At 31.2% G+C, this 10,149-nt stretch overlaps 1 long non-coding RNA gene across 1 annotated transcript; it reads right to left on the bottom strand.

Annotated features, from left to right (window-relative positions):
• Nucleotides 1-220: 220 nt before the first annotated feature.
• LOC123698672 lies at nt 221-1,715 on the bottom strand. Its single transcript, XR_006752444.1, has 2 exons — nt 1,495-1,715; nt 221-1,220 (listed from the first exon to the last, which is right to left on the bottom strand). It is a non-coding gene; the product is annotated as an uncharacterized LOC123698672 (long non-coding RNA).
• Nucleotides 1,716-10,149: the final 8,434 nt, after the last annotated feature.

The following is a 10,149-nucleotide window of genomic DNA, read 5'->3' as shown; positions in this document are numbered from 1 at the left end:
AGAATAAAGATTTTCTGAAGGAAATTCAAATAAACGTATTGTATGGCTTGGTATTGTTTGGTGGTACACAGCGAACAATCTAGTGCAGCGTCCATTTTGAAGCACCAATAATTCACGTACATATAAACAGCGCGAAAAATCCTTTTAAATTTCACGTTACCTATGTTTATATTTTGTTTTCGTGGATTCGTTTCTTTGTGCACCAATATTGCAATTGCCATAACCCTTAAATTGTCACCCCTAGATAACTTGTGTTTATAATGTCCAAATTTAAAGGATGTATTGGAATTAGGATAGAAAAGAGGAAAATGAAAAAAAAAATTAAAAATTTTAATTTTTTCTATTGTTTTCACTATGTCACATAAAACGGACATTGCCAATTATATGTACATGTTCGAACCGTCACATAAAACGGACATTGCACATTATTCCTGCAACCGTGGTACATGAATACAATGCACTTTTTCAACTATGTAATTCAAAATTATTATCAAATTATAATTATGGACGATCTAGAATATGCTTTTCAAACATCTGTCTTAAAATGTTGGTTAAAACTTTAACGATATCGTTAAAAAATAATGGATTTTAAAAAACGACACTACTAAAAATTACAGCCTAAGAATATGCTAAGAATTGGAATAGGAATAGTATTACATAGCCTGAGAACTTATCTAATACACCAAGAAAGTCCTCTTCCCATTTCTTATATTGTACAGATTGAAATGTGTTTGCTTCATCGTATGCAAAGAAGTCGTATACCATGCCTGAAGTACCAAAACTAACAGGAAATTTTTGGATTCTTTGGCATATATTATATCCATTTTCTGCCAGTTTTTTAATTTGTAAGGTATTATTATTTAAATTTTCAAACATTGGGTAGTATTTCTGGTAAGTAACATGATGCTGTGGCTGAAGAACTACTGAGAAGTACGGAAGATTCATCTCGCACCTCATGTAATGGCTGTAATTCTGCAGCAATAATATTTTGTTGATGGTAAAAATTCTGACTTTTTGGGTCTTCATTGTGTCTCAAATCAATATATCGTATAATTCCGAAGGTATGGTGCTGGGGGTAAATGATTGACACTGTTATCATAGTGAAATCACTCCTGTAGGTCTACATTTCCTTCGAAATCGACATCTCAACTCAACACTAGACTCTTCAGCTTCCGCCAGAGGTAGCGAGGGAATTTTTTATTGATTGCCAAGTCATGCTCCTGTAAAATATAATAAAAATAGAGAAAAATATATCAAAATGATTCCGTTAAAAATGGAGGGCCTTATTGGCAACGTCCGTTTCATAGGACATGTTAAGAATACCCTAGTATATACTCCAAGTTGTCAACGTCCGTTTTATGGGACATCGTATATAAACTAATATTTGTATACCAAATATTGTAAAATATGTAAAAATTATGTCAAAATACTATACTTACAATTGTATTCTAACTAATAATATAACATTATAAACAAAATAGCCAAAATACTTACAGTTTTTATCAATTTTATCAGAAGAGTGAAGAGATCCGTTTTTTGCAATTTTCAAATGGTCACCATTCGCGACTGTACATGGCTTTGGTAAAAAAACCTGCATGTACGCGAAGGACATAGCTAGTCCCTTCCCAATATACCGATTAGCGAAGCTTAGGTCTGCCATAACAGCGCCAGCATGTGTGTAAATACTATGTCCTTTAAAACGGACGAAATCAATTTAAGGGATAATTAAGGCACGTGTGTGACGTACTTACCTATAATTCGTATAGTAAAATATATATATATATATCTATTTTATTTCATGTATGAGAATTTGATTACTGATGATATAAAATTTCATAATTTAGGTTCGTTGACTTCGTGTTGTAGATAGATATTATTCAATACCACGTCTGTATTAGTAATTTAATATAATATATTTTGTTTTTTTTTTGTCTTTCTTATACATATAAAATAGGTATTTACGATGTATATTTCCATCATATTTAAAAATAATATAAATTTCCATAATGTAGGTAATAATTGTGTGTTATCTAAAAATGTTTCATATATTTCATACACATTTTGATTAAGAATATACCATAATAGCTGGAGATCATTTTTAATTTTAAATAAAACATGCCAATGTTTAAAATAAAATTTTAAAATGTATTTATCATCGCTATAAAACTAAGCGATTTAAAGCCCGCTAAACTGACGAACCTCGTGCAAACTGCTTCGTACACAACATCAATTTATTTTCATATAAAATTTACTGGCGAACTTATATCGTTATATGCAAACAAAATTGAAGCATTTCTCTTTATAGCAGCTTATTTATGGTGCAAAATTGTAAACTTTGCGCAGCGGAAAAGGATGCATGTATCATAACTCATAAGTTAATTTTAACACATCCTGTTTTATACACAGTGATAAAAAGAGAAATAATATATAAAATCTAAATATGAGTAGATTTATACATTTAAGGCCTGAATCGGGTAGAATCCCCTTTTGATACCGAAAATTAACTCTTGTTATAACCGTTTGTCTTCTTAGATTCTTTACGTACATATCTAAAAAAAATGTATATTAAAGTTTCGAATATGATAAAGGGCATGGTTGTTTTAATTTGTTTATTTTACAATCAGGTTTTTTGGAAAAAAATCATGAACTGAGGTCGATTTTTGTACTTTAAACCAAAACGCTAAGTCAATATAATGTCAATTATTGTAGTGTTTTTACAGTGTGTTTATGAAATTGAAACACAGGGCATGGTTGTTTTAAATTTTGATTCAATATCCAAATATCTTTTTAAATAATTTTTATACGTACTTTTACTAAGATAGATTCGCGCCGGTCCCCCGATTCCGCCTAGTAAATCGTCGCCAAGGTCGCTAGCCCCTATTAACGCCTTAAATGTGAGTAGATTTATTTTTATGTATTACCTTATTTTTTAATTGTTAATGCCTAGTAATTGTTATGGAAGAGAAACGCCTTCTAACACAAGTGAAATTTATCACTTAAATGAAGGATTACCTCCATCCCGAGATAAAAACTTGTTTAAAAGGAAATAAACAATTTTATAAACAATTTTTATACATGTAAAAATGGGTCTTTGACTTATAAATAATACTAATTTATTAACTACAGACTTTAATCTTGTCTATCTTGTCTTTAATTTTTCACTAGCCACGGCAAGTAAACAATAGTAATATTAAATACAAATTCATCAGTTTGAACTACAATAAACATACTATAAACATCTATTTCGTGGTACAGTCACGAGCAATAATATATGCCTAGGGGGCGATGTGCAAAAATATCTGTCACTAGAATAAATTCAATAATATCTGTCTGCCCGTATACAGCAAAAATATCTGACATTAGTAGGCAACATAATAAAGTGGCATCAAAATAATGTGACGAAAATGTACAGCAAATAATTGTGACAACCTCTCACGGCATAAATATGTGACATCAACTAGATGGCAATAATATCTGACACAATTTCATATTTCTGTATTTTGCATTGATTCCTCACAAAAAGCATTTAAATATGTGACATCAACTAGGAAGCAATAATATCTGACACAATTTCATATTTCTGTATTTTGCATCGATTCCTCACGAAAAGCATAAATATGTGACATCAACTAGGAAGCAATAATATCTGACACAATTTCATATTTCTGTATTTTGCATCGATTCCTCACACAAAGCATAAATATGTGACACAAACTAGGTGGCAATAATATCTGACACAATTTCATATTTCTGTATTTTGCATCGATTCCTCACGAAAAGCATAAATATGTGACATCAACTAGGAAGCAATAATATCTGACACAATTTCATATTTCTGTATTTTGCATCGATTCCTCACGAAAAGCATAAATATGTGACATCAACTAGGAAGCAATAATATCTGACACAATTTCATATTTCTGTATTTTGCATCGATTCCTCACGAAAAGCATAAATATGTGACACAAACTAGGAAGCAATAATAAGTATCTGACACAATTTCATATTTCTGTATTTTGCATCGATTCCTCACACAAAGCATAAATATGTGACACAAACTAGGTGGCAATAATATCTGACACAATTTTATATTTCTGTATTTTGCATCGATTCCTCACGAAAAGCATAAATATGTGACATCAACTAGGAAGCAATAATATCTGACACAATTTCATATTTCTGTATTTTGCATCGATTCCTCACACAAAGCATAAATATGTGACACAAACTAGGTGGCAATAATATCTGACACAATTTTATATTTCTGTATTTTGCGTTGATTTCACACAAAAAGCATAAATATGTGACATCTACTAGGAAGCAATAACATCTGACACAATTTTATTTTAATTTAATATTGAATTAATACAAAATATAAATTTTATTTTAACTACGTTGTTTTAAAACATTATTACCATATTAATTAATATGTGCCGTCGTTGTATACTACATATTGTATGTCTAGATATTATATCCTACTAGCTTAACACCCGCGGCTTCGCCCGCGTTTTCAAAGAAAAACCCGCATAGTTTCCGTTCCTGTGGGATTTCCAGGATAAAAGCTCTCATAAGCGTTAATCCAAGTTACCTTCTATGTGTGTGCCTAATTCCATTGTTTTGCCTTTTATTTGTGTGAAAGAGTAACAAACATCCTTACATGATACGAACTTTCGCATTTATAATATTAGAAGGATATCATATCATGACAAAATTAAAGTATTCATATACTTATATGAATACCCACTTGGGTAGATCTATTTTATTTGAAGGTTCAGTGTAACCTTCGTGTATTATTTAGAAATTGTTTTGTTATATTTGACGTTAGCGGCGTTTGACACCTTTGACACGATTGCTCCGTTATTCATTTTCTTTTACCTATAATATTGCTATTATTTTATTGAGTATCGAAAATTATGGCAAGTTAACATATTTCATTTAAATAAATTATCGTAATTTCATTTAAATAAAAAATATTTACAAAATATAATGTGTCTTTTGTTCATATTCTTACCCCAGCAAAATACAAAACACTAATTCAATAAAAAACGTTTCGCCTTTTTAAAATCCTATCCAATTTTATCCTACTAGTCCTACTATAATCCTACTTCCTATCCTACTAATCCATTATTATAAATGCGAAAGTTTGTGAGGATGTGTATACACTACTGAACCTATATAGAACCTATATATAACCTATATGTGTGTATATACTACTGAACCGATTACAATGAAATTTAGCAGACATATAAAGAGTAACTTGGGTTAACAAATAGGATAGGTTTTATCCCAAAAATCCCACGGGAACGGATACTATGCGGTATTTCTGTGAAAACGCAGGCGAAGCCGCGGGCGGAAAGCTAGTGTCACATATTTATGCTTTTTGTGAGGAATCAATTATATTTTACAATACAGAAATATAAAATTGTGTCAGATATTATTGCCTCCTAGGTGACGTCACATATTTATGCTTCGAGAGGTTATCACAATTATTTGCTGTAACATTTTCGTCACATAATTTTGATGCCACTTTATTATGTTGCCTACTAATGTCAGATATTTTTGCTGTATACGGGCAGACAGATATTATTGAACCCGTTCTTATGACAGATATTTTTGCTAATCTGCAAATGGTAATATATTTATGCTTCTGACTGTACACTACAAGTAAAACCATTTCTCTTTCGTAACTACACGAAATCACACTATACGTCACAAGATTTTATCTGGTAGAGCTTCGGTGTCGCATTCTATAACCTTGCGTCACATGCACCTGATGCTTTAAAATGTAGAAAATATGGAATACGTTTTAGTTTATCAGAATCCGAGATGTATTCGTAATAATATTATCCATGCGTTTCTAACGTTCCGTACTTGTTTCATTCGTAAAGGATTTGTGCGAATTGGAGGTTGATTTTAAAGGTATGTTTGAGAATCGCATTTCATAACGGTCTTTATTATAGAGGTCTTGTGTATACTAATATAGTATTCAGGCTTCATCCTTTAAAGTCTGAAGAATTGGTTAATTTACCTTTCTTGGTCTAAATATCATACAACTAAATATTGTCATCCTAACCAGGTAATTTCTAATCAATTACTGTTCAATATACTTGCATCTGTACTCACACGTGGTCGTTGATAAAATAAAAAGATCTTCAAACAATAAGGCAATGATAGAAAAATTCTATCGCCAGATATAACTATTTATATTACCTAGGGTTAGGAGCCCTTTCGAATAATCCGGGTCTATCGAAATTCGTTTGAGTCGTCTTCGTCCACAATACACAATCATTGTTTACAGACAATAGTCACTAACAACCGACACAAGTTTCATCGTAGTTATTTCAATTATAGACCGAAACTGTCGTTAAAAGTAAAGATAGTTTTCAGTTCCGAAACTTGAGAGTTCTACGCAATGACCTATTATACTAGGCTTTTTTATATATCATAGGTTCTACGTAAATGTTTTAAACTGTTGTTTGTTTTGAGAATTACTTGAGTTTTTTAAGAGTTGGATACTATAAAATATATTTTGATTAGCTTTTTGTTTGTATAATACATGTAAACAAAATATTATTACAATTTATTTGATTTTTTGTATAGATTTATGAACTAATCCTTAATATCATTATAATGTTTCAAATAATAACATAATATCTAAACTTAAGTAAATATATTGTTCAACATAAACATTTTTGTTTCAAAATGAGGGTGTAGATTTAGTTGGAATTTCGCTTGTCATACTGGTATCAGCCAAACGTGAACAAATTCGGAAACAAATATCTTTAAAGGCAAAGCTCAGCTTAAATCGGTAGCAGTTTTGGATTAACGACTTCAATTCTGCCATCGCTATACTTTCTTTCTTAATAAAAAAGATATATGGGTATTATCTGATTTTAGTCTAAGCTTCTTACTACTGGAATTGAATTTGTGAGTTATGATTAAACAATTTTGAATAAGTTACGCTTAGCTTTAGCTATTTGCAATCTTTCGAATGAATTTGCTTATGTACTTCATTTGTTTCATACCCTACGTGCTGTACATAGATATATTGTTTATTTACCTGCAAGAAAAGAATGCTTTCTAAGATGCCTTCTATATGGCTGAATTCTTGTTGCGGAGCTCTAGCTCCTAGTATAAAGGATTAAAAATAAATTAATTCCTAAAATTTAATTGTTGATTATATGTTTAGCAGCTCTTAAAATCGAAAGCGTTTTAATATTTGTGAACCAGATTTCCTTGGATGAAGGCCTCGAAGTAAGTCTGTGGTCAAGAACTAAGATTTTAATCCTTTGTCTAGCAAATCAAAGCATCTATCTAACAGCTCAAGACCTACGCGATGCTATGAAACGATACCGCTGTTTTGCGTAAAAGTGTAATTTAATGAAAACCTACAAAACCGATACTTTTTCAATATAACGTATATTACGATAAGGCTATTAATGTGCACATGCTTACTCGAGTGTAATGTTAAATCTACCATGCTTGACCAATGTAGGTTAGTGAATAATATAGAATTTCTGATATATACGTGACTTCGTGTAATTAGAACTGTTGTGAACAAAATATTCGAATTTCTTATTAGTTTATGTTAATATTAATAAAATATTTTAAATTACGATTACGAATTGTAAAGTTTGTCATATAGGTACTCTACTTTGTACAAATATAATAGAATATTTGTACAAAGTAGAATATAATATGACAAATCTTGTATAGGTTCTCACCTTTGAAGTCGTAATAGACCATTCTAGAAAATGTTTAAATTCTCAATGCCATAGTCGTTTCTATAATACGGAAAATGTAAGAATGTATTGATGAATAATAAGAAGTTCTAAACATATTTTAAATTTTCGTCTTTATTGGTAAGCCTGTTGTTTTTCTTTTCGTTTGAAATTATATTTATGGCAGTAAGTTTCAGAAGTACAACAGGCTTTATTCACAACGATGATATTGAAAAAAAAATTGTTTTGAATATTTTTCTTTCTATCTTGATGTTTTATTTTTTGTTCGTTATTATAAAGCGCTATAACATTTCAAAAAATAAACAAGAAAATATAAAATACAAGGAAAACCAGTGACGTGATTTTAATTAGTTTTCAGCCTCCCCGAGTAACGAGAGCAAAGTATTGTTATGAAGTATTTTAATTAGGTGTCTAGTTTTCGTGACACCGAAAATAATTTGCAGTAATTTTTTGCTCAGATAAAATTAATACGAAGAATATTTTAACATTTATTTTCTTGATATTAAAGATAATCTTCAAACATACGTGAATACGGCGCACATATTTTGTATAAAATAATTCTGCAAACTTAATATGTATGCGCATTCTTTCGCATGTACGTTCATTTTATACATAACTAGCTGTGCCCTGCGGTTTTACGCGAAGTGCTCGCTCCTAGAGCCTTCCTCGATAAATGGGCTAACTAACACCGAAACAATTTTTCAAATCGGATCAGTAGTTCCTGAGATTAGCGCGTTCAAACAAACAAACAAATTATTTAGCTTTATAATAATATAAAGTAGAAAAGTAAACAGTTTTTCAAATAACAATTTAAGCCATGTCATATTATCAACATCTCGGGTCAACGAACCGAAGTAATAAAGAAAAACCGTCTGAAGGTGTCACATAAAAACAAATTGTTTTCATTGAAATGGAGACGTCTGTGTTTGAAAGAAAAATTCTTATTATGTGAAAGAAATATCAAGTATCAAAGCAACCTATTAAGTATTCTCCTACCAACATTCCTACCGACATTGTAGAATTATTTGTATGTTAAGGTATACAATTTTAAAAATTAGTTTATTTTTTATATTCCTGTAGATCTAATAAAGATGGTTCACCCAGCTTTACGTGCATATAGCTTGTATTTCTTGAAACTTGAGTGAGTCAGTGTCAAGTGTGTAAGTAAGAAAGTAAAGATACTAACCTCTATCTGTTTTACGTGATTTACTAATTTAGCAAAATAAAGAACGGTTATCCTGCAGGCTGCACCCTATCTAATATTATAACGTTTTTGAGAGTCGATTCTATTTAGAATTCTGTTATTCTTATATATGTGTTGTTATTCGACAAAAAGTTCCATTCCATTCATTCAGAAAGGAAAATTTTCAGGTGAACTCTTGAAACAAGTGTCTATTTATACCGTATAACCTCTAAGTCTCTACATCAAAAATAGTACATACATACGACAACAGTTAAATCCCTACAGGAACGAGACCGTCAATTGTTATAAGGCGGGTCCCATATAGCAAGCAGCCTCGCGAAGCAATTGCTGCGAAAATTAGCTCGGTCAGTTTAGGGTGCATTTCCACCAATAATGTGCGAGGAATGTATTTTTACATAAACAATCATATTATCTCTTCATTTAGTTTAAAGTTTGAAGCGTTTAGCTTTTGAATCGATAAGAAATCGCGTGTGGCGTCATTTTCCTAGACCGAGGCACGTCCAAACTGGCATAGTGGCTTCGCGAGGCTGCTCGCTCTATAGAGACCCGCCTATTGGTAGACAATTATTGACTAAACGGTAGAAGAAACTGTTTATGTAGACCCCCGGGGTATTTAATATCTTCGGACAGTCTAACAACAAAAAGAACAGGAAAGTTCCAACTTTGTATTCAGGTCGTGAATTTAATTCCCATCGGACATTAATATTTTATTAACGGATGAAGTATTTTGTTTGCTATGTGACTCGTTTGGAATATTGCTCTTCACTTTAGCTGAAAATTGGGAAAATTTCATTACGTTTTATTTTAAGAAGGTGCGTGTTCTTATAACAAATACCTATATTTCGTTCTTGAAATGGATTTTTAGGTTGTGTAATCGTACATTGTTTGTAAAACGAACAAAATAAAAATAAAAAAACACATGTTTGTATCCTACTAATATAATAAATGCGAAATTTTGTGAGGATGTGTGTGTGTGTGTGTGTGTGTTACTCTTTCACGCAAATTAGAATTTCATTGTAATCGGTTCAGTCTACTGAACCGATTACGATGATTACAATGAAATTTAGCACACATATAGAGGGTAACTTGGATTAACACATAGGATAGGTTTTATCCCGGAAATCAATTAATTTGAAAACGCGGGCGAAGCCGCGGGTGGAAAGCTAGTATTATATATACTTACTAGCGATATTGAATCTATCT

This window comes from Colias croceus, chromosome 16 (genome assembly GCF_905220415.1).
Source record: "Colias croceus chromosome 16, ilColCroc2.1".
Classification (NCBI taxonomy): Eukaryota; Metazoa; Arthropoda; class Insecta; order Lepidoptera; family Pieridae; genus Colias; species Colias croceus.
The sequence above is the reverse complement of the archived record's forward strand: the minus strand, read 5'-3'. Positions and strand labels throughout refer to the sequence as shown.